Source organism: Branchiostoma lanceolatum, chromosome 4 (assembly GCF_035083965.1).
Source record: "Branchiostoma lanceolatum isolate klBraLanc5 chromosome 4, klBraLanc5.hap2, whole genome shotgun sequence".
Classification (NCBI taxonomy): Eukaryota; Metazoa; Chordata; class Leptocardii; order Amphioxiformes; family Branchiostomatidae; genus Branchiostoma; species Branchiostoma lanceolatum.
Genome location: NC_089725.1, coordinates 13327063 through 13351112, shown reverse-complemented (window position 1 = coordinate 13351112; position 24050 = coordinate 13327063). Strand labels below are relative to the sequence as shown.

The 24050-nt window shown below is 38.9% G+C and overlaps 1 protein-coding gene and 1 long non-coding RNA gene across 4 annotated transcripts in view; one reads left to right on the top strand and one right to left on the bottom strand.

Annotated features, from left to right (window-relative positions):
• The window catches only part of LOC136432680 (serine/threonine-protein kinase SIK3-like), a 57415-nt gene that overhangs the window by 6328 nt on the left and 27037 nt on the right, over positions 1-24050 (top strand). The window lies entirely within an intron of this gene.
• Positions 4218-8192, bottom strand: LOC136432679 (uncharacterized). Its single transcript, XR_010755557.1, has 2 exons — positions 5804-8192; positions 4218-5286 (listed from the first exon to the last, which is right to left on the bottom strand). It is a non-coding gene; the product is annotated as an uncharacterized lncRNA (long non-coding RNA).

The following is a 24050-nucleotide window of genomic DNA, read 5'->3' as shown; positions in this document are numbered from 1 at the left end:
GTTACTATTTCCCTGTACATTTTTTTCAGTGCCTGGAAATTTAGACCCAATGGCTCATATCGGATATACAACAGCTTTTCCACTATGTGTGTAACTTCCAAGTACATAATGTAACCTACATTAACATTAATCTGCCGGGTTACATAGATCCGCCACTTAAAAAAACAGTGGCCTGGGTTTGAGAGATCTCTAGTGCAGCACCCCCCCAGGTATGTACAGATTAGATATACAGGAGTGCATACTGGGGGACGTTGGGTTGGAGATCTGTTTTTCACCTTTTTGTATCTTATCAGGGTGGCGGAATTATGTATACCCTGGTGGAATTATGTTAGTAGATGTTAACTTCTGGTTAAAATTTGAATAGAAAATAAGGCTGTACAAGCCATGTAGCACACTTGGTAAATTGTAATGTTCTCTAGACATCCTACATTATCAATATCAGTCATGGGCTTACAAGAGGTGGTTGATAAAAGGTCATGGTACTACTGGTACTGGTAGTCATTAGATACCCTTTATGCCAAATAAGAACCTACAAATAGGCAGAAACAACATGCAACATGTGTAAGGCCACATCAATTGTTCCCTTGTGACATTTGATTAGTAAACATGATAACAAGCCAAAATGCGATTATCTAATGTTCTGAAAGATTAATTTATTATGTAACACATGTATTACATTGACCAAATTTCTCCCTTAAGGGTCATAAGCTTTTTTGGCGACGCCTCAGGGGCGAGCCAAATTTTTACTATATTGTGTGCAGATTGCAAGAATTCTAGGAATTGTACAGGAATGTGAAAGTCCATGGGACGATAACTCAAGAATGCCTGGATGTATTGTCTTCATATTTTGTACGTGGGTAGGTCTGTGGGAGACCTTGAAATGATTGGATTTTGGGCCCCCTAGCGACTTTCTATGGTAATGCAGAGGAACTTTCACTTTTCAAATCTCGTCTTTTGAACATGCTATAGTCATGATTTTTAAGTGGTGGATAGCTCTTTGTTAGGAAAATATGTATTGTAGATTTGGACCCTCTAGTGGCCTTTTTTGGAACTGCAGGAGCTGATTTTGACTCAAACTTTGAAAGAGAATAACGCAAGAAGTGGATGACGGATCATCATAATTTTTGTTGTGTAGATAGCTTAAGTGATGATTTACATAATCATGTGCCAATTATGCAAATCAATATCTAATTTGCATAATTAATGAGGACAGTTAATAAGTCAGCTGCATTTTATTATAGGACTCTCAAACACATGACATACATGTATGTAACTGAGAAAGAGATAAATATCGATAGATATCAATTATGCAAATAAATACTTAATTTGCATAATTAATGACAAAATACTATAAATCCATAGTGGTAAATGATGGGGATTTCATTTTTGAACCATTTGGAAGTTAAGTAAATGTGGCGACTATTAGACACAAATCTTGCATAGAGGGCCTCATTTACATTATCTATGAGGAAATGCTACGATATCTTTTTTTGTGAAAACAAGATTTTCATACATTGGACTACTTGTGTTATTTTGGTAGAGAAGGTGATCGACTGATATGATTTATGTGAGGCCCTTATTTGCATGTGGGCTAAAAACGAAAACGTTAACAATTCCACCGTCGCCATGGCAACATCTTTTTATGTTGCCAATCTTGTTCCAATTCATTTTCACTGAGACCTTCATTAGAATAAATTGACTTGAATCTTTACACATTAACTTGAGAAATGACTGAAAGATGTCTGAATCTGAAATGGTTAGTGACTTTAATGGCGTAACACACCAGCTTTGCAGACCAGAGGTGGCTGGCTATATCACACCAAAAGACTTGTCACATCTCAACCATTCATATACTCACATGATGTTGCTCTAATTGCAGTTTGAAGCAAATCAGTATTATCTATTTATCTATCTCGTCACAAGATGGCTGGGTTGCCCCTTTGATTTGTAAAAGTTGATTTTCAAGGGGGCCCAGCATATACAAGACATGTTACATTCAGTAATGATCAGGTTCTATTTTGTTAGAGATATTTCGTAGGAAAATCTTACTTGTAGTTGTAATGAATGGATGCCTCTTTACTCTTTGTTACATCAAGTTGATTCTGTTCCAGAATTCCATTGGTTTTGCTGCACCACCATTAAAACAGTGAAAGGTTGTCGTGCTGTCAGGATGATCTAGCTTAGTACCGCAACCCTTTTAACATTTACCTAAAGGCGTAAGATTGAAATATGACATTATGAGAGTTTTTAGAAAATGTGCGAAAATGTCATACCAAGCGTCAAGGCTTTCTGTGGTATTGCCACACCTTTTTTTTTAAATGATTCATTTGCAAAAAAACACCATGTCCTGAGGAAAATTGTGCCATAGCAATTTCAGTTTCGTGTTTCTTACAAGGAAAGAAATAGAGTGGGAGGGCAAAATGAAAATAAAGAGGAAAATCATGAACATCCATCCACAGCTTTTCGACTAATGCTTTTTACATCAAACACACATGCAGCCACAGCCACCCCACCATAGCAAAACCTCAATGCTACCACAGAATCACATTGAAGGTCAACATACAAGGCTGGTTAATATTTCTTACAATGAATTTGAACTTACAATACTTTAATGAATGGGACATCTAATAAGAAGACTCAAGGACTTTCTTCAACTGTTTGTGTGACATTTTAGGGTTGATTCGTTTCCCGGAGTATTTTTCTTAAATCAGGAAGAAGGAATGACTTTGGAATGGCCTTAAGCTTATCTAGAAGCATTTATTTTGTAGTTGTATAACTGGCTAACCCTTACGAAAAATTACAAGTCCATGTATAGGCACCTTCACTAGCACAGGTGTCATCCAAAACCTTCTCCAACATCATCATTCCTACGTCTACGTGTGAAAATCTTACTTCAGACCTTTTAGAGAGACTACACACAGGGTGATGGAAGGCTATTGAAGAGTCCGAATGTCTTTGATGGTGTTCTTTGGTCCCGTGCTGCCCAGTCTTTGGTTAGGTCCATCTATAAGGCTTTCCTGGCCTTACTCAGTACCATCTTCCATCACACCAGGCAGGACCCTGCTGTGCTCAGGCCTTGGGAAAAAATGTTGTGTTTCTGGTTACTTTGTTTTCCTCCACTGCTGGCAAGGGACATGAAATATTCCAAAGGGCTTGAAATTCATTTTTGGGAATAGGTGCCCTGGTGCACCCAACCAAAAAAGTTAGGTGCATAGAAAGAATTTTTGGCCACATTTACATTGTAGTCATTCTTCACCTGCAAACCTCACGTAAAGAAAGGAACAACATCCACACATCTTATGGAGTTAAAACATTTTGTGTAAACAAAATATACCGGATGCAGTGTGTAGATTATCTGCTGGTACTGGGTGCAATAACCTTTTTACGGAAGCTCGCTAATGGCACATGTTACAACTACGGCAAATCATTATATATAGTTGTACATTTGTATATGTGTAAACAGCAAACTGCAAGTATATTACTTTTTTCAGTTATGTTTTACAATATACAGTGGGGCTTTCGGGTTATGCATCAATGCCCCGCGGGTTTTTGCGTGTATCCCCGCGGGTTTTTGCGTGTATCCCCGCGGGTTTTTGCGTGTATCCCCGCGGGTTTTTGCGTGTACACCCGCGGGGTTTTGCGTGTACACCCGCGGGTTTTTGCGTGTATCCCCGCGGGTTTTTGCGTGTACACCCGCGGGGTAAAAATTGTGTCACGGAACCCGCAAGGCGGAAAACGTTGTGTGAGACCTTCAGGCCATCGGCGCTTCTGAACTCACGGTCACGGACGATCTGTTGAGCGCCGATGGAATATCCTCGCAGCCATTTGTATTTTGTGTTCATCGGTCACATTTCACGGCGACAATTTTTTTGGGCCGGTGGACACTTCTTTACGGAGATTTCGGTACCGGTTTATAATGAGCTTGCGTGTCCGTACCGTAACAACAGTAACGTTGGATACGGCAAGGACATTTTATGATGTCTTTGGATACAGTGAGTGATTGATCGGAAGAAGCCAGTTTTCTTTTTTTTCCAAGCGGTGCGCATGAGGTTGTTGACCCCAACAAAGTTGGTTACGCAGCTTGCGTTGACATGAGTGCGGCGGGACGATAGTGTTTACGTTCGCGGTTCTAAAAAAGAAAGACAAATAAGAGATTGGCAATAATCAGATTTTGAGTCATACATGTTGAAGACTAATTGATTTTCTTTCAGCGTAGATTTCGTTGCCGACCTCGGACACTTTTATCACTGCGTTCCGGGCTCCTGATCCCGGTCAGAGACTGGGTGGGACTTTCATTGCTCTACGACGACCAGACTTGTTAGATTGGCATTTACTAAAGGTTTTGTCTGAGAGAAAATGGCATCATGGTCAAGGATATTGATCCGTTCTTGATTTTGACGCCGCAAAATCGTCATGCTAATTAGGAGATTCCAATGTAAACTTTCCCCCTTATACGGATCAACGTAGGCTGGTAAGAGATCATATTATACTTTATAGCAGAAAAATATCAGATTTTACCGAGATCGATTTCTGTCTTGCACTTGCCGCCCAAGACGGTCATTTTATGCAGTAATGAACAACTCCCTTTAGTCACCTGTAAAAACTCGCACGCCGACGAGAAAGAGTCAAACACGCCCCTGTAGATCTTAGCCTGATATTTTCGAATTTTCACAAGCATCGATACGAGCATTGTAATTTTGTATCGGTTCCATTTAAAAACAGGTTTGACAGAAATAGAATACTAGTTGATCGACCACCAAGTTGGATTTTCGAATCTCAAGGTTTTAGGCTTGCGCTTGCCTGTGTCCGCCAGCTGAAACTTCAGTAATTTGACACAGGGCGCCGGCGGGTCTTCGTACACACGTGCTGACTCATGATCAATAGCGAAGAGTGTGTGTAACATATAAATAAGTAATAAAGATAAGTAATGATAAAGAGTATCGATAAAACAGGAATGTACCCTATGCCTAGTTGATTTAGAAAAGTTAACAACGAATCTCATCCACTGCGACAGTAGAGTCAGTCCCCCCAGCCTGGCTGTTGCTATGGTTGTGATTGACAGTACACATGTCGGTCCTCTTTTATCGGTTCGGACGGATGTCTATCATCAAAGTCAATACAGACGTGCAAAATGTCTCTATCGTGGGCTATGCGATAGTATAAGTAAGTTAAAAAAGTTCTGATCAAGGATTTTTGACTGCGAAATAAATACAAATGGCGGGAGTTACTGGAGTATATATTTATGGATAAGTTATTTACGTTGATGAAGGCTATACGCTATCAGGCCTTAGGCCACAGCAAGTAAATTTTATGGATGACATCCTCCGCAGACTCCAAAATTAATGAGATAGGGCGAAAAAAAAACAAGGCGAGCCAAAAAAAACAAGATTCCTATATTTTCAAATTTTGAGATCATAAGACTTATTAAACAAGAATTGAGGCAACGAAATATGATATCATGACCAACAGGTCTTTTATTCCTGTATTCAACCAATGAGGTTTCATATATGATATAAAACCTCCTTGATTTAATGTAAACATGTCCTTGTAGATGTGTATACACCTCAATAGACTAACTACAACAAATGCAGAAAAGAGCTTTTTGTACCATCATGGGCAGGAACTACACTGGGTATTCATATGCAATGAAACACCTTAGACTGTCTACGTTTACGACATATTTGCCAATTTTTTGCATGTTGAGCACCGTCGGAGGGCAATGAAATATCTTGTTTTTTATTTCGAAATCAGGCGAAAATTAATGAGCGCGCTGATGTCATCCATAAAAATTACTTGCTGTGGCCTTATGATTAATTAAGTTAATACGAATACAACAATGTAGTGAGTGAATAGACATCAGTAGCTACTTTTCTAAGCTATGATTCAGGTTTCCATCTGCCGGCTTCCGTGGAATTACACTGCTGGTCGTCGAGAGTGCAGCTGGATGACCAACAAGACCTACCTGTTTCTGTCGGAGCTCTTGGGCCGTCGAGGGTGCAGCTGGGCGACCAACAAGACCTACCTGTTTCCGTCGGAGCTCTTGGGCCGTCGAGGGTGCAGCTGGGCGACCAACAAGATCTACCTGTTTCCGTCGGAGCTCTTGGGCCGTCGAGAGTGCAGCTGGGCGACCAACAAGATCTACCTGTTTCCGTCGGAGCTCTTGTGGGCCGTTCATGGTCATCGGATCGACTCAACCATTCCACAGGGAATACATTCGGCGTTTCGACGATTTAGACGTCTTGATCACATCAAGTACAGATAGAAGGCAATGATTGCTGAAACATTTCTCGTCATTTCTTGATTTCAAAATGATGATATGAAACAGACCCAAAACACAAATGTTGTTTTCCTTTCAAAGTTCCGTTGCATATCTGTTCAAATTGTGTTGGCGCTTGTACTTATCGTAAATAACATTAAACTTCTTCTATGTAAACTTTCTAACATGTTTGACAACTGTTATGGGTTGTTGAATGATGTTTCCTCTTCTACCTGCTTCACTTGTGCTTGGGTTGTTTGTCAACAACACAATGTCATGTACACACTACGTCACAGCATATACAGGGGTGACGGAAGGTAAGTTTATACCAGGATCATCGATCATCATTCGGCAGCTGCTGTTCCAGGAGTGGGACGTTTTTGCGACTGGTGAGACAACAGCCAAGGCGCTGCTAGAGGTATGCTCCAAAATCTTTGGACCATTCGGGTACCAGCTCGACCAAGTTTATAACATCCTTGGTTCAACATTGCAGTCGTGACTTTTTTGGTAAGTTACTACAGAAGTAACATTAGCCTTTAGTCGTGATTAGTTTGGTTTGATAATTGCGACAGACGGAAAGTTACTTAACGTATGTTAGTAATAATTCAAAGAACATGAACGTGTTAGTGAATAGCTGTTAGTTGGATGTTTCAGAAATAGTTCCGTTTATAATAAACAGTCAAGGGTTGCGGTGAATTAAGTACAGACTTGTATGTAAGAAATAACTCAAAGTCAAAAAACATGAAAAAAAGACAATTGCACACAAAATAACTGGTAAAATAGTTCGGCGATGGTCCAATTCGGCACTTCCGGGGAAATTTTATCTGAAAAAGAAAACAATAACTAAGAATTAAAGCATTTCAATATAGTACGGGATTCATACGACAATATTACCACATATACTAGTACTCAGATCGCGTGGATCATTTACACCCACACCAAGCCGATATATATTTCGATTTCTCCGAAACTGTTTATGACAGGTAGAACAAACAATGAAAAAATAATTACATGTTAACACAGGGCGGAGAAGAAAAAAACAACGTTCAGAATGCTATTACAATCAACGCGGTCGGCTTCTTTGAAAACATGCCGTCAAAGAAACCGCGCCTCGCCGCCCATGTGTCAATCAAACTGAGCCGTGCACGAATCCACATGGGGTCTGGACCAGACCAGTTCAAGTTACAAATTCGGGAGGTTCAATTTTTGCTACAAATTATCCCACTGGTATCTGCACAAGTTACATACTCAGTAAACGCGTAAAACGACCATCATATCTATCTATTTCCGACCGCAATGATGCAGATCTCATGTTTGCACTAAAATCCTTATTCGACAACATGACAAAGGAACATGCCCCGTGCCATGGTGTTTGCGCTTCGTGCGTCAAACTTTAGGAACCTCCAAATTTGCATAAACAGGTCACGTTCCAGTTTTCAATGCGGAAGCGGTATCGGTTCCCATGATAGCGGTGCGGAGCTTCAAGCTCGAACACAGCCCGAAGGAAGATATTAAAAAATAGACATGCCTCTCCCGTGCCGTGTGCCTTGTGTACCTGGTAGTGGGACCTCCAGGACTTTGCACGACTACAGGAGCCGTACGGGTCATTCCCTGACGATCATTCCGATAGCATTTTGTTCGGAGCTCGAATTTGTTATTGTTATGCTAAGATAGTTTATCTTTGCCGGAAGATTACCAGACAAACACAAATTATTCTAATATTAGTATTATGATTACTACCAACACAGATGAGCTTACAAATTATTCTATTTACAGTAGCGTCTACAATGATTAAACGTAGATTAAACGTACACTATTATGAGTACAAGTACATAATACCGCTACCATGTGATGCCATTTTCTTTGCCTTTGGGTGGCCCTGACGCTAGCCGCGGCAGCGAGGCGTCCGCGTCGCATCATCGGACACATCATGATTTGAGGTAGAGATTTGAGGTGAATTTATTAATACCTTTTTTATGATATATAAAAAAATACATCTTGGTGGAATAACGCCACTAGTGTTTATTTGTTCTGTTATTTTTACCGTATGTGCTACAGAGTCGGCTGTCAATCTGCTCTAGAGTCCGCTCGTGAAAATTAATGCAAAATCTACCCGAAACAACGTGGTACAAAGCGGCGCTGGTGCGTTCTAGACTGAAGGTCTCACACAGCAGATCGGGCTGCGGGACAAACCGACGGCCCGCGGGTATACACGCAAAACCCCGCGGGTATACACGCAAAAACCCGCGGGGGTACACGCAAAAACCCGCGGGGATACACGCAAAAACCCGCGGGGGTACACGCAAAACCCCGCGGGGGTACACGCAAAAACCCGCGGGTATACACGCAAAAACCCGCGGGGATACACGCGGGGTTTGATGCATAACCCGAAGACCCCACTGTACATGCCATGAAGGAGGAGTGGGTCCTTAATTGTTTATTAATGTTTGAAGTTTTTGACAATCGTCTTTGAAAGACAAACATTGGATACTGTACAAGTCTTGCAATTTTTAACCTTCCATTCTTGAAGCTTATGTTTTTTTTACCTTTTGAATACAATTTAGTGAAAGTACAAGTTATGTTTTGAACAATAACATATCCTTGTTTCTGAGAACTGCAGCTGTCCCAAAGCTCAATGCCAGTTCAAATAGATATTGTCATAACAGACATTATTATTATTATCATTATGGGTACCGGTATTATTCCTTGGCATGAATGGCACACACACACATTGGCTATGATCATGCTTTCTTTCGTACTTCATGTTGCCCTGCATTTTTTGTGCCCCGGCGTACTGGTAACCTAGAATCTTCATCAAACACGGTTTCTCGTGACGCATGTCATCTGTTTGCCCGCACGCTAACCTACATACTTCCCGGCGACTTCAGGGTTGCTACAGTAGGAAAGGCATGTTTGTTAACCCCAAATGTTGACAGACAGTTTGAAGTGTTTGCATGGAGTTCTGATATCCCAAATGTAGGCCTTGGTGAAAGAGGGTTAAGCTTTGAAACATTTTGCATCATTTAAGCCATTTTGGTATTCTCACTATTGTATTGATTCGTCAAATGTATGTCAGGGTTGCATGAATACAATGGTTGTTGCTTCTTTTGGTCTTTTGACGAACTTCAAGGCTTTTGAGAAATAGATCAAGGACCCGTCAACATCATGACAGTTACGTAAAGAATAGTCAGGTGACCGGTTTATCACGTCAGTTAAGGGTGTGACCTTGAAAAATCCCAAGGTTAGAGAGAGAGAGAGATGGTAGGCAGCAAAGATCAAGGGATTTCTAATTATTCTAAATCACAGTTGACAGTTTGAGAAGAAATACATGTACATGTCTTCTTTTTAGTAAAGGGTAGTCCCCCCCCTTTTTATTCCTTCCCAATTACCGTAAGATCCTACTTGTATAAGATGTTTTTTTAGAGAAACTTCAACATTATCTACCATGAAAATAATTTGTAAATCACAATGATATCACTATTTTTTTCAGATTTAGTGTACTTTCTAGCAGTTTGTGTTTCTTTATCACTTACAGGTATCTTTCTGAAAGACATAAAATGCATTATTGCATTTAAATAGTCTGATACTGGATCAGTCACATTTTTTAAATTGGATGAACTTAAAGGTACTGTATTGACATTTCAATCAATACATGTGTCTTTAGTGACTAGTATATGTACGTGGAGAAGGTCCTTAAATCTTAATATAATATCAGTCTGTGAATGATATTGAAATGCAAAGTGCTAATGGTCAGTGTGTCCAGTCCTTTTTTTGTTTCCACACTGCAATCTGAGGAAGATTGATCAGAAAACACTTGTTAAAGAGCACAGACAGTGTTTACATGTGCCCTTGTGACACGAGTCAGCTGTTTATAAGGGCTGATCCAAAAATTACTTGGGGGATGGGCGCAGTGATGTTTCCCACTACCATGAAAGGGCTGAAAGGGGGAGGGGGGTATAATTCCATATTGAAAATTTTCCTTTCAATCCTTTTTAAACAAAATGTAATTTTGTCCCATAAGTTGTAACATGATTTTTGGTCGGGGGGGGGCTGGTTTAGACTAGTCCATTTGATATGTTGAAGGGTAAGGTTAGTTTGGAATATCCTTAATCAAGTCCTTTCATTTGGATTTGTGACAGTTATCCTTTCCTTTAAATGCAGAAATGTTCGCGGTTTTCACGGTGAACTTTCAGCGTGAAGTTACAAAAAAACACCACAAAACTTTTTGCCCACTTTGCCAACTGTAGCGCTACTATTGTTTCAAATGCAAACACTCCATTTTCTCCCTAACGCAAAGTGAAAACCACACAAACTTAAATGCATTTACAGTAACTTCCACAGGTGGTGCCAGGAGGAATCCTTTTGGTCTCCTGCTGAGGTTCCTGTCACAGTTGTCAGCACCTGTGCCACAGGAACCCCAGAGGGAGACTTAGGGCCTCTTTACACCTACGACATTTTAGAGTCGTGCGATCATCGTCGTGGGCGACGTCGCCGGCGACGGTATTTTTTGGCCGTCTAAAGACGATCAAAACAATCGTGCGACGGCAATAAACGGGAAATCCTCGAATTGTCGTGCGACCACCTCGGACCCAGTCGCACGACGTTCAGCGGGGGGGCCTGTGGCTGTTTTTTCTCGTCTAAAGAAGAATCGTCGCCGGCAACGGAAGTGGGTGATATGCTAATAAGCCTACAGCGTGCTGTTTCCTGTCCGGGAAGGAAAGTTTCTATTGTTTTCTTTGTAAATATGCATGCAGTTAGCAATGAAAACATATTTTTCTCATCCGAAACCAGTTATTCCGGCGCGACGCCCTGCTACCAGTGGCTACTTCTCTAGTATGCCCCTATTCCTCGATCCCCGGGACATCCCCGGCGGCGGCCAGGAACTCGGGTTAGATCCCGTCCGTCTCTGTACCAGCCTCAATCTCTTTCTTTGTTGAGCACCGTTCTCAACGTCTCATCTGCAGGGCAACAGTTGTTGCAAAGTCAGTAAAAGCTTCATCTTTTGACGGAAACAAGCGGTTCCCCCGCCATTTTGAATTTGAGCGCAAGAGTTCACTTTGAGTCACACGCGCACATCAATGGAATTCTGCGCCGCGGGGGTCCCATGATATTTCCTGACCGTGTGTCTAAAGAAAACCGTCGCCTACGACGATGATCGTACGACCTTATAACATTGTAGGTCTAAAGTGCGCCTAAATGGTTTCCCTCCCAGGATGTTGAGTTTCCTGTCTGATGACTTCTATCATGAGACTGAAGACGCTATATAGCATGCATCAGACTTATCGCACACTCATTGCGAATACAAAATAACCATTGTTGCAGCCTTGCTGTCAGGGTGCCTCCCTAATAGAGGTGCTAACATGACTTTTTCTGATAAGGCTAATTTCAACATGTTTGTTGCAGAGGGCAGTATTGTATGCAACTTAATTGACACACAGCAAACTATTGCATAAACATGACACAGTTCTGAGATTTAAAAGAATTAAAATTATGTCAAACTGGAAGATCAACATGAAAGTGACTTATTTTCAATTGGTACAAACAAAATTGCAAGGTATTCTCGTCTTTATTCAAGCACTGATTCATTAGACAATAACAATAATCTTCAGCACAAAACTTTAAGACAGAATTCTTCATATCAGATGTTGATGCAAATAAATTACTCTGATACAGAAAATAGACTTGAAATGGAAAAATACATGTCTGATTGGACAAAAATGATCGACCCCAAATGATGGGCCCTTAATATCATTCTAGGCAATGTACTCTGATATGTAAATGAATCTTATGAATGACCTTAAACTCTAGGGACAGTGTTTAGAGAACACAGCTGCACGACCTTGAATATTTAGACCTTGAATATTTGCCTTCTATTTGTTGGAGAGGGGGAAGATATGATGTAGAGAAATGTGTGTCAGTTTGTGACAGTAATGTCAACAAAAAAAAGATATTGTGTTCTTCAAAATGGAGGACAGGTCTCTTGCTCTGTGCCGCAGAGAACACCAACTTACTTGTGATGCCCTCTGCATACAAATGCAGCAAGGACATTCCTTTCCAATGTCCTTGCTTGAGGCAAAGGTTGATGACCTGGTTTTCCTGTTATGACTGCCCTGTCCTACATTTTGTCATTTTCCACTTTTCATCAAATGATATGTGCATACGGACATGTAGTCTAGATTGTTTGGGGCTTACATTTCTCTTGTAAATGAATATAAAATGTTAGAAATTTTGTATTTTTGTACTTTGTACATCCAGTCTCTACATTCAGTTTACTCTGTGTTTTGATCATTTAAAGATGGCGGTGTGGTAATATGACCTGGTTAAAGGCTTTTAGGCAATCATTGTGTTGTCCAACAGGTGAGAACTGTTTTCATTTGTTACATAACTCAGGGGACCTTTTGTTGTATAGACCCTCCTTGACCGTTGACCTCACTGTTCCCAACATTCCTGCTAAAGGTAAAGGTACAGCAGGTCGAACGCAACATGTTAAAGGAAACCCAAGCAATATTAGGGCCCAAAAATTGAAATTTTAAAAGTCAATTTATCTAGTCATTTCTATGCATGATTAGTTCAAACAACAATATCACAATATATAGCACCGTCCATGATGCAAAAATACGACGTTGATGTGATGTGAGAGGGGTTTTTGTAGGCTCGCGAAACTAAGGGGATCATGGTACGGCACGATTTTGCGTGGTTTTAAAATGCTCAAAGTATGGAGTTATTACGCAAATGTGCTAATTAAACAATGTTACTAAATATTACTTCCATAAAGATTTCAGCATTTTGTTTATTTCCATTTATTTGGCCCTAATATTGCTTTGGTTGCCTTTAAGTTTAACGTTTGATGCTGCATGGATGAGACCAAGCGTATTTGGTTTCTTCATAAGCTAATAGTGGAATGCTTTGCTACAACACATACATGACGTGCACATGTTTTTAGCCTGGTCACCCCTAACCTTTACATTTATAAACAAATGTGTTGGGCACCTGCTAGTTGGTATAGGAATTAATTCTGGCAGAAAGATTGTTCATGTGAAATTGTGTGTGGGGGGAGCAATTAACAAGCAATTCAGGGATTTCTATATGGCTAATTACATGAAGCAGGATGTACATTATATACAGGATGCAATTGTAGGCTTGTCTTTCTGGCTTATTTGAGTTTTTATTATGTTACTGTATTGCATTTTGTACAGTGTATTTTACAATTATTATAATGTATCATATAGAGAGACTGACATACAGATATTTCAGATAGCTTATTGGCTCTCAGACTGTCTGCTTGATTTATTACTAATTTGAAAGAAAATGTTAAAACATCACAATCAATATATTCAGAATATGAATCAATTGCTCCATTAATTCATGGATTAGAAGCTGAAAATGACTTGTTAATTTTGTGGTAACATTTGGGTACATCACAGGATGCCCGTTAAATTTCTGTTGTATGCTTGCCCCATTGTTTTTCTGCTAGTAATAATGAGAAACAAGAAATTAACTTGTTCTGTCATCAAATTGCTTTTCACTGTCGGGTTTCTGGGAAAAACAGTGACAGTTATTGAGGACCATCTTGGTTTGTTTACGTACCAAGCTTGTATCTGTGTAAATCACATTCTACCATTTCTTGGAAAACATGTTAACTTTTACCCACCGGTGCTCGTTATCGCTACTAGGGGAAAACATGACTGTACAAGGCTTCACTTAAAAATACTGGAGAAATCAATCAATAAATAAATGTTTGAAAATGCATAAACAAAGGTGGACTGGAATTGTAGATACATGTACTTCATCTGCAATTTGTTTATGATATGACAGAATGTGGTATTAATATGCAAGGCAGATGTATTTTTTAACATTAAGAAATTATGTTTAGCAAGAGATTAGTGATTCCCATGAAGATAAAAATGAAAGCAATAGAGACAGTTTCTTGCCATTTGATTATACACCCTTGTACAAAAATAATCATATTCAAAATATAATCATTATTATGATACATTATAGATTATGCATTTCAACAAGGAAAAGGTTGAAAATGCTGATAGGGATTCGAAGCCAATATTGTACAGTACACATTACATGTAAATGATGTATCATTCAAATGATTTTGTGAGACTTTTTGCAACAGAATGTCGCATTGACCTTCCAATATAAAGTCCAAGTTGAACTAGAGGCTTAGAAATCAGCCACCGACATTGGTAAGGCAGACCCTTTCTATCCTGCCACTTTTGTACAGATTTCCAGTAGCTGTGATACAAAAGGTATAAAGATTATGGAGTAGTTCATGTTGCATTTTAAGCATTATGGAATACCTCAAGGGCTTGTGATGTCTTTCGAGTATGAAGGTCTTTCTGAGAATGTTGCATTTACTTCCTGGAAAGTGAGGTTTACTGACGTAGATAGACAAAATGTTTTATGTAAAAGGAGTTTGAGTATCCATTTAGTTCAGGACAGTTTTTGGAAAATTCAACATGTTTGAATTACATTACAGGGCTCGAAATTCATTTCAGAGAATTGGTGTACTGGTGCGCCTAACCTAAAAATTTATGTGTACAGAATGAATTTTAGGTGCACAACATAAGATAAAGTAGCATACCCGGTATCAGCAAAACTACTGTCTCTCTTAAGTTAAGAACTTCAATTTATGATTCTATAGCTAATTTCAAAATGTTTCATAAGTGATACTGTAACATCAAAGATTCCATTTTTTCTGATACTTGAATTTGAGGAAAATTCCGTTTTCTAGTGTACAGTACAGTGAGTGTACAGTACAATTAGTACATTGACCATATACATGTAGCCTGCAAAAATATCTAGGTGCACTGGTACACCTACAGTCAAAAATTAGGTGCACAGCTCCCATTTTGTGTGCACAAAAGTGCATGTGTGCCCAGTATTTCGAGCCCTGCATTTTTATCTAACTTGTGATTCGTTGCATTTTGTTTATTTGTGTCACAGCAGCTTCTCCCGTTGTCACAGCTTCTAAACTGCTCAAAAAAGAGACAATGTTTACTGTGATAACAATATTCAAATTTGTGTTGTTTACAACATAGTACTAGATTGTGTTTGTAGTCTTTTTTTACTTTTAGAGTAGTTTGTACATATAGATTTTTGTCTTACATGTACATTTTTTGTACCTCCGTGAGTGGAGGTATTGGTTTTCTGACTGTGTTTGCTTGTGTTCATGTATCCATTGATCAGCATAACCAAGGTATAACTGTCTTGGCAAGACGTAAGTCAAGGTTGATTATTGGCCTTCTGGTGGCTTTCCTTGGCATTGCAGCGGCACTTCCTGTTTTGGTATCTTTTGTCCTGTTTCTTTTCTTCTTCTTGGAGCTGAAATGCCTTAGGGCTAATGTTGTCACCTAGTAACCCAGGCCTTTAGGGATGTTATTGTGAAAAAGTTGTTAATGATTTGCCACTTCCGTGTTTATTTTGTCCCTTCAAGTTCAATGACCCTGGCGAGTGATGGAGATTAACCTTCAGCATGCTAAGTTTGTGTTTGGTACTAGATTTGTATTGGTTATATGGGGTCAGATAGCAGGGGGAATGTTAGATTCCCTAAAGGGTTTGAACTTTTGTCTTTTTGAGGAAAAAATAATTGAAAAAAAATTCTGCTCATTAGTCTCTACAGTGGATATACCTGTCAACAATGTGATATTTATAATTCTTATCTTTACAAGAAGTGCATTGAGTTTTAAGAACAGCTTTTAGTGAGGAAGCAAATTGTATTTCTGAAAAGTCTTGATACATATTTCTTTAGAAAACCTCCTGACTGCTGTGAAATCAAGAAGGTTCTGGAGTAATATTGTCCCAATTTAGCATGTCTAGACAGGTTTGTATACTCTTGATTGGTCCTAAGTGTATAAGAGGTCTAATTTATTGGGTGGATAAATGGATGGATGGATGGATGGATGGATGGATGGATGGAAGGATAGATGGATGGATGGATGGTTGGATGGAAGGAAGGAAGGAAGGAAGGAAGGAAGGAAGGAAGGAAGGAAGGAAGGAAGGAAGGAAGGAAGGAAGGAAGGAAGGAAGGAAGGAAGGAAGGAAGGATGGATGGATGGATGGAAGGATGGATGGATGGATGGATGGAAGGATGGGTGGGTTTGTTTGTGTGTGTGTGTGGGGGGGGGGTGGATGGATGGATGGATGGATGGTTGGATGGATGGATGGATGGTTGCAATTGGATGGAAGGATGGATTTTTTATGCAATTTGATATTATGATTTATTTGATGCATTTTGATATTATGATTCATGTCATATGTCCACAGCCATTTTTCCAAACCTTTTTATGTCATATAATTAGATTGGAAAGTAAACAGATTGGAAAGTAACATGTCAATACCTCCAATTGCCTGATGTGGGCTGGGTGCAACAGAACAAACACAACTAGCTTAATGCTACAAAAACATTTGTTTCTTATCGTTTGATCAAACCGTAGCGTGCGCCTTCTTATATCAGGGATCATGTCCTCGAGCAACTTCTTATCCCAACGGTTTGGTGATAAAGACGTTTTAAGAACATGGTCTATCTTAAACTTGAACTTGCTAAAAATAAGACTGTCCGGCGTCCCGAACTTGCCAAACAGTTGTGCCCTGGTGACTTGTGTGCTGTATTTAGGGTTGGTGGTGCTGTATTTAGTGTTGAAGGATGCGGTATATGTGTTTTGTGGGTTAGCATTTTTGTTGAGGGGCTAATTAAACCTCAAACATGCCCTGGGTATGTAGGAAGTGGATTTTAAGAAGTCTGCAAGCTATTTTCTATAAATATATATAGAAAGGCAGAAATAGTCTGAAACTGCTTTTAGATTAGAAGTTAGAACACATAAATTTAGTCTGTTTATTTTCCCTACCTCCTACCTAAAATGCAGATTATTCTAATTGACCTGTGTTATGTTTACATTTATGCTGTAAACTTGCATGTAGCTAGAGTCTTTTCAGTTTACTCTTACATGTATGTAATGCAACTATAGAACATAATCTCCAAGCAGATGTTGCAGTAACTGTATGAAATTATAATAGTTTAATTAGCATTTTCTAACTGACTGGATTTCCAGGGATAGTGGTACTGTCATAAGAGCAAGCCAGTCAGAAAATGTTACAGTTTTATTTCCCAACATCTGCTTGGAGATTACATAGAAATAGGGCAGAAGCACCATGGTCCTATATAGACAGTAGATACATATGGATATCAGTGACAGGTGAAAATTTATAGCCATGACCCCAGCACAGATTAAGCCAAGACACCTGTTTTTTTCTCAAAAGAGGAAAGGTTAGGGTAACAGGAATGGTATTGTCCCCAAAGGGCCTGACATGGGGTTCACCTCTAATCTGGCATCCCGCCTCCTAAGGTTATGGTGACAGGTTTGCTTTCAAACAGTTAGTAGTCTTTTGGAAAGAAGACAACAAGGCTGGATGCCAGGCTAGAGGGGAGGGGAGGGGGGTAGGTACTTCTAAATTTGTGTTATCTGTTTCCCAAAAAGATTGGTGGTTCACAAATAAGTAGACCACTGGGTCTGTGGCCACAACAACATTCTCCCCTTGGTTTGAAGAGTGCAGCTCTGTGACTTTGAACTTGCCCGAGGTCAATTGTGTAAATTGCATTTGGAAGAGACCACTTCAACAACAGTAACCTATCGAGGGGGGGTGGGGGGTTAATGGTACATACATTAGACAATGTCAAGATTAAAAAAACTTCACAAGAATTTGAAGAAAGGATTTGCTTTCCTGTCATTGTGGAAATATTAATGCTGTTTTGTGAAACTGTAACTCATATATGAGCAGAGTGTTTTCCCTTTGCAGTACGGAATGAGTGAGGTATGCTTTTATTAAAGGAGAGTGCCTGTATTAGTATATAGCCTGGAAATACACAACATATTGTAGATTCTTTTATTTTCTTGGGGACTTCATTTTTGTGGTTGAAACAACTCTAGACTAGAATACTGCAGTAATATAATGGTATTCGTGGTGTGGTGCCATAATTTTTGCAGTTTCCTTGCTCACAAGTACTTTGCATATACTATACAAAATGTAAGTCAACATCCTTACATTCTATTACAATCCATGCAAGCCATAGACATGCAAATACAGATAAAAACAAACTGTTCATAAATTATTCATGATTTTCTCATGGATTCACACCTTAAACAATTTTGTAGCAGTTCCTTTTTCTGTGTTGGGAATAAAACAGACTATTTTACACTCATGACTGATTGGTCAACTTGAAGTATTGCCAAGAACTGGCAGTTGAAGGAACTTGAGATAGACCTTGTGCATTTTTTACACTTCAAAGAACTCCAGGTTATTCTAAGGTCGTTGACCCTTCCTGTTGCACAAACAGGTACATGTAACAGTTAGCAACCTGCAGGGCATTGACCGGCACATGTAAACATCTCGGTAACCTTAGATGTATCAGCCATGGAAAGTAGACACAGCGTCTACAAGACAGTTTTTTGACGAGATTCAACGTTTGATATTCTCGGATGAAATTTCAGACACTGATGATCTTGAATTTGTAGTTTCAAGTTATGTAACATAGCCAGTGTATGCATGTATCATAATCAAGTCTTTGCGTCAGAGGCTACTCTGGAGATGAAAGTATATGTTACGGTTGGGGATTCAGTATGTCACTTTCAATTGGTGATACAATTATGAAGTTTCGTGTTACACAACAATACTGGTGTATCTTACATTCTTACAGTAGTTTCTTACATCATTTCTTGGGTCAAAACTCTACAGTTACTGTAGTAGTTGTACCAGTGTGTCATTTCCATAATATTGGAATTAAAAATTTGTGGTCATGTTAACTTTCTTGCATAACAATTGTATAAGGTACAACGTATGGTATCTTCTGCTGCATAACAGCCATTCTATGAGACTAATAAAGACTTTGTAGTATGGGATGAGAATGTAACAGCTAGTGTATTATACCTCTCTTGACGTCGTGCTTAATGAAAATGCTGAAGTATCGGTTATACAGGTAAGTCCTTTCAATCTGAATGATGCAACACAGAGTTTACGTAACATAACAATCTTCAATGGATGTGTCTTTCGGCTTCCAACTTTCCCAGTGTCTAGATTTCAAATTAGTGTAATTATATATAGTTAAACTGTGACCATTGTTATAAAATGTATATGAAAAGCCTTTCCAACATTGAAACTTTGAAATCTATGTCTAATTTACTTGTCGGAATGCAATGCGTCAGCTTGATAAACCTATAACCACATGCAAATTTACTGTGGAATTCCCTGATGACAACTTTTCCAAGCCCCTACCCCCACCCCCAAACACATATCCAGTTGACATTATCAACTTGGTGATTTGTCTCCTTTCATGCTTCATTTATTAAGTGCCATCCACACTGGCACTCCATGATGTATTGGAGTTCCCGCCATCCCTCAACACGGTCGCCTAGGCAACACCGCTAATTATCGTGAGGAATCTGCCGGCCTGCTGTGGAAACTTTGGGGACAGGGTAGGCTCTGACGTCAGTGGGCTGTATGCTTGATGGGCTTGCCCCTTGTTCCCATTGTTGCGCAAAGGTCGAAGGCTGATGCATTGATGAATAAACGGCCGGGTGTCATTCTCTCCCTGTACTTGAGTGTATACACGATGCATTAAACATGCCAGCTCAAGTGAGTAAACTACAGCCAATGTGTTTGATTGATATTGATCTTGTTGGAAGCCTTTTGGCAGGCAGCATCAACAATATACATTTCATGATTTGATGCAAATGACAACATTACAATACACATGTATGTATCCAATTTTATTAAGTATGTTATTTCTCCTTTCAATTTTTGGTTAGTAGAATACTAATAGACAACCTCTTTGTCTTCTTCCTTCAAGTTGATTTAGTTCTTTGAAAATATTCATATTTCTCTTTAGTAATTTGCATTTTTAAAACAAACATTCAAAGCTCACAAGCAAATGTATACACAATGTAGCTCTGTTAGGGTTGAAAAACAAGGCTTCAAAGCGTACATACGACAAGATATAAAAGATGCTTTCCAAAACGTTAATTCAAACCCTGGGATGTTTGGAAAACGTTATATGTCAAGTGCCGCTGTGCCTGAACTATGTAACTGAAAGGTCTGCGGCAAGTAGTCAAACAAAAGAGGATAGATTGGCACTGCAGACTGGGAAATCCTGTTTGGTACCCAGGACACTAGTCTGCCCTTAACAGGACATCTTTGACGACTCTTAACCAGGCCATCTCGGTTAGTGCAGGATAGGAGAACTGTTTTTATGTCATGGGGAGGGCAGACTAGCTACGTGTCCTACAAATCAAAGTAGTGTAAACAGGGCTTGATGTACTTTATTTTCTGAAAAAATGTGATTCATAATACCTAGGTTGTATCTTTCGATCGCGAATTGCATTATTTTTGTGTGCAATATGAACATTACAAATTTTCTACAAATGACAAGATTAAACTTTGGTATTTGCAGCCCTGTTTAAGAAAAGCCTCAGTTTTTACCTTCGCCATGGAGCTTATGTTTTCGTCAGCATTTGTGTGTGTGTGTGTCTGTGTGTGAACATGATAACCGAAGAACTCCTTGATTGATCATCTTGATACTTGGTATGTGGGTAGGTCTTCTTGAGACCTCGAGATGATTAGATTTTGGACCCCCTAGTGGCTTTCTATAGTACTGCAGCAGAGCTTCTGGGTTTGATAGCTCTTGTTCTGGATATGCTATGTCATGATTTTTGAGTAGTAGATAGCCCTTACTTTTATAATATCAAGGTCAGAAAAATGGAGTCAAATAATGTGGTAGGTGTGGTCATCAGTAAGATGATAAAAGAGTAGAAGATAAAAAACAAATATAAAAGAATCATATAACTCCCTCACTAGCATCTAAATGGTAGATCCCTTTCTCTGTCTCTCTCCAATTTTACGTCTTTTACAAATGTATTCCCCATCAAATGGGGGTTGGAAATGTGTTAACCCTTACTTGACACACTCAGGTCGTTGCCTGTGTAGGTGTATGGAGAAAGCGTACATTGTATATACCTTTGAGAATTAAACATTTACATTTCGGTTACGATTCGAAGTTTGCCAAGCCACCTGACCTATTGATTCATCCGTTTTTCCCAGAAGCAATGAAGCAGTTTACCATGAAAGATTTCCAGTCATTCATTATAGAGCCATAAAAAGGACTGTTTCTCCGGGCTGAGTTTGTTGGGCTTTGGGCGCTGACTTAAAGGTATACTCCCTCTTGGGTACTGAAAACGACATTTTTGTTCGTGCGCGCTGTTCTGAGGACTTACTGTAGAGGTCAACACGTAGACACAATGTACCATAGCTTTAGGGATAAAATGCGAGGAGAGTTATCCCCAAGACATGGCCTAAGTGCTTAATGAACAACAATCAAGTCATGATAGGTGAAAGGACGTGCCGTCTGCATGCAGGGACACTTAGCTGTCAATGTCTTGGGTAATTCTGTGATCTCTTGTGCATTCAAATGCCTTGACAATATCAGTTGAACCTCTTATTTGAATTGTTCAAATGGGGACGCTACAATAGAATATCAACTTTGGAAGTTGGTATTAAGTCTGGTGTTCCTAATGCTGTTTTGAAAAGCTGAAAGAAAACAGACTCATCAATGTTAACAACATATCGCAGAAAACAAACAAAAATAAAAGTTTATTTAGCCCTTCATGTACACATAGTAACTATAACAACATTCATGTACTGATACAGTAACGATAATAAAATAAATTTCAGTACCAGTAGCAATTCTGTTTACATCCTTACAAAATTAATGAATGAAGAAGGAAGACCTTTAGGTACATGTTTGCCCCACTGGGCTAAGCACAGGTCACATGTTAACAACTATATACAAGTTCATGAGTATATAAACATCTACATGTAGCCTACTCTAGTTAGTGCTTTCGACTTCTTCTTGTTGTATGAATGTAGGAGGCTGTATCATTAGTTAGAGTTGGTTTATTGAAGGCTGTAAGATCTAGAAATATCAATTTGTCTCTACTATTTAGGTATCTTTATTAATATACGCTATCGTAAAGGTAACCTGAATGATAGTGTTAAAAGATTACATTTTCTGCAATGCTTGTTATTCCTTAATTTGCACAATAAGATTCCCCTGCATTTTTATTTGTTTTAATTGTATAAAATGATAATATTATGATATTTTGCTTACCACCAGGTCCTCTTACTGTTCTAGATAATATTTGCATTCTTTTGTTTTGATTAATTTAATGATGATATTATGATCTTTTGCATACCACCTCTTATTTTTCTTGATATATTTTTCTTGATATATTTTTCTTGATATATTTTTCTTTCGTAATAATTTTTTTTCTCTCTCTTAAAAGCTTTTAGAAGCTACACAAGAAAACCAAATACTAATTCATTGTAAAACACTACAGTTGGGCAGTTTACTTAGTGCGTTACGGTCCCTTAAGTGTCAGCAGAGTCAACCATGCATTATGCACATACCAGCTGTTGGCTGTATGCACGAGTGCAGCCAATTATTCAACAGGTTGTTTCTGGAATCTTCCACTCCCTAGCTTTCAGTGTTGTTCCGGGAAGGAGAGACTGTGTTTTTGTTTATTCTGATATCATCTAGAAATTGGTTACAGTGTATACAAAAAATCTAGTTGGCATTTTCTATCTATTTACAAGAATATGAAGCTCAATGTCTTGTAAATATTTATTCTGATAATATTTAGTCCTGTTAGTGCTATGACATCATGGCTGACATGAATCTTGCAAAAGCATGTATTTTTTTCATAATCCATTTATATTCAATCAATGTTTCATAAAAAGATATATTGCAATGACTAAGATCATAACTTTGACTTGACTTGACTAAAAGATGGCTGATATGTACAAAACCATAAAGCTGAGTAGCAGACTATATGACATTATATAAATGACCGTCATTCAAAGAAAACCCCAGAATGTTATAAAATGTTATAAAATACCAGGCTTGGTACATGAAGGAACATTTTTTGACAAACCCTAGAATTAAATAGAAAGCATAAGCAAATGGAACTGTACCTGTAAGAATGACTTAAAGTCCTTCTTTTTAATATTTAGAGAAAACAGTGTGCGAAATTAATTTTTAGGAATATCTTATCAATTACTAAGAATTTTGGTGCACAGAAAAATTGTACTGGTGCACAACATAAAGTAAAGTAGAATGTCAGCAATTACAAGCCTTACTGTAATATAACCAATGTTTTATAATTTCCTGACACTTAAATATTAAGAAATAAAGTGGCATTTTACAGTGTACAATACCTTATACGTCTAACCCTACACAGATATCTAGGTGCACCAATGGTCAAAAATTAGGTGCACAGCTTCAATTTTGGCGGCTCAAAAGTTCATAGTTACATGTATGTACCCAATATTTGAGCCCAGCCGAATATACATGATTATTAAGATCAAAAGAGCGTGATTGTATGTCGACAGCTTGAATGTGTAAGCTCTCCATATTGTGATGTCATCACAGAATTGAATCTTCAATGATCAAAGGCTCCTTGCTGTTCCACTTACATGACTTGATTCCTTATGAAACCCAAAGCCCGTGGGGCCAGTTACTGTAATTATGTTGTCCACTGGTGTGTAAATGTTACCTTGGTTGCTGAGATTATTTCCTGGCAAACCTGGCAAAAAAAATCCAGGTTGATAAACAAGTAGGGAGATTAAGAGGTGTCCATTTTGCTTGTCACAGGGTGATCTGATTTCTTTTAATGTGACTGTCTCCAAGTACAAACATGTATGCTGTATAGTGTATACTGTCATACATTGTCAAGGACAT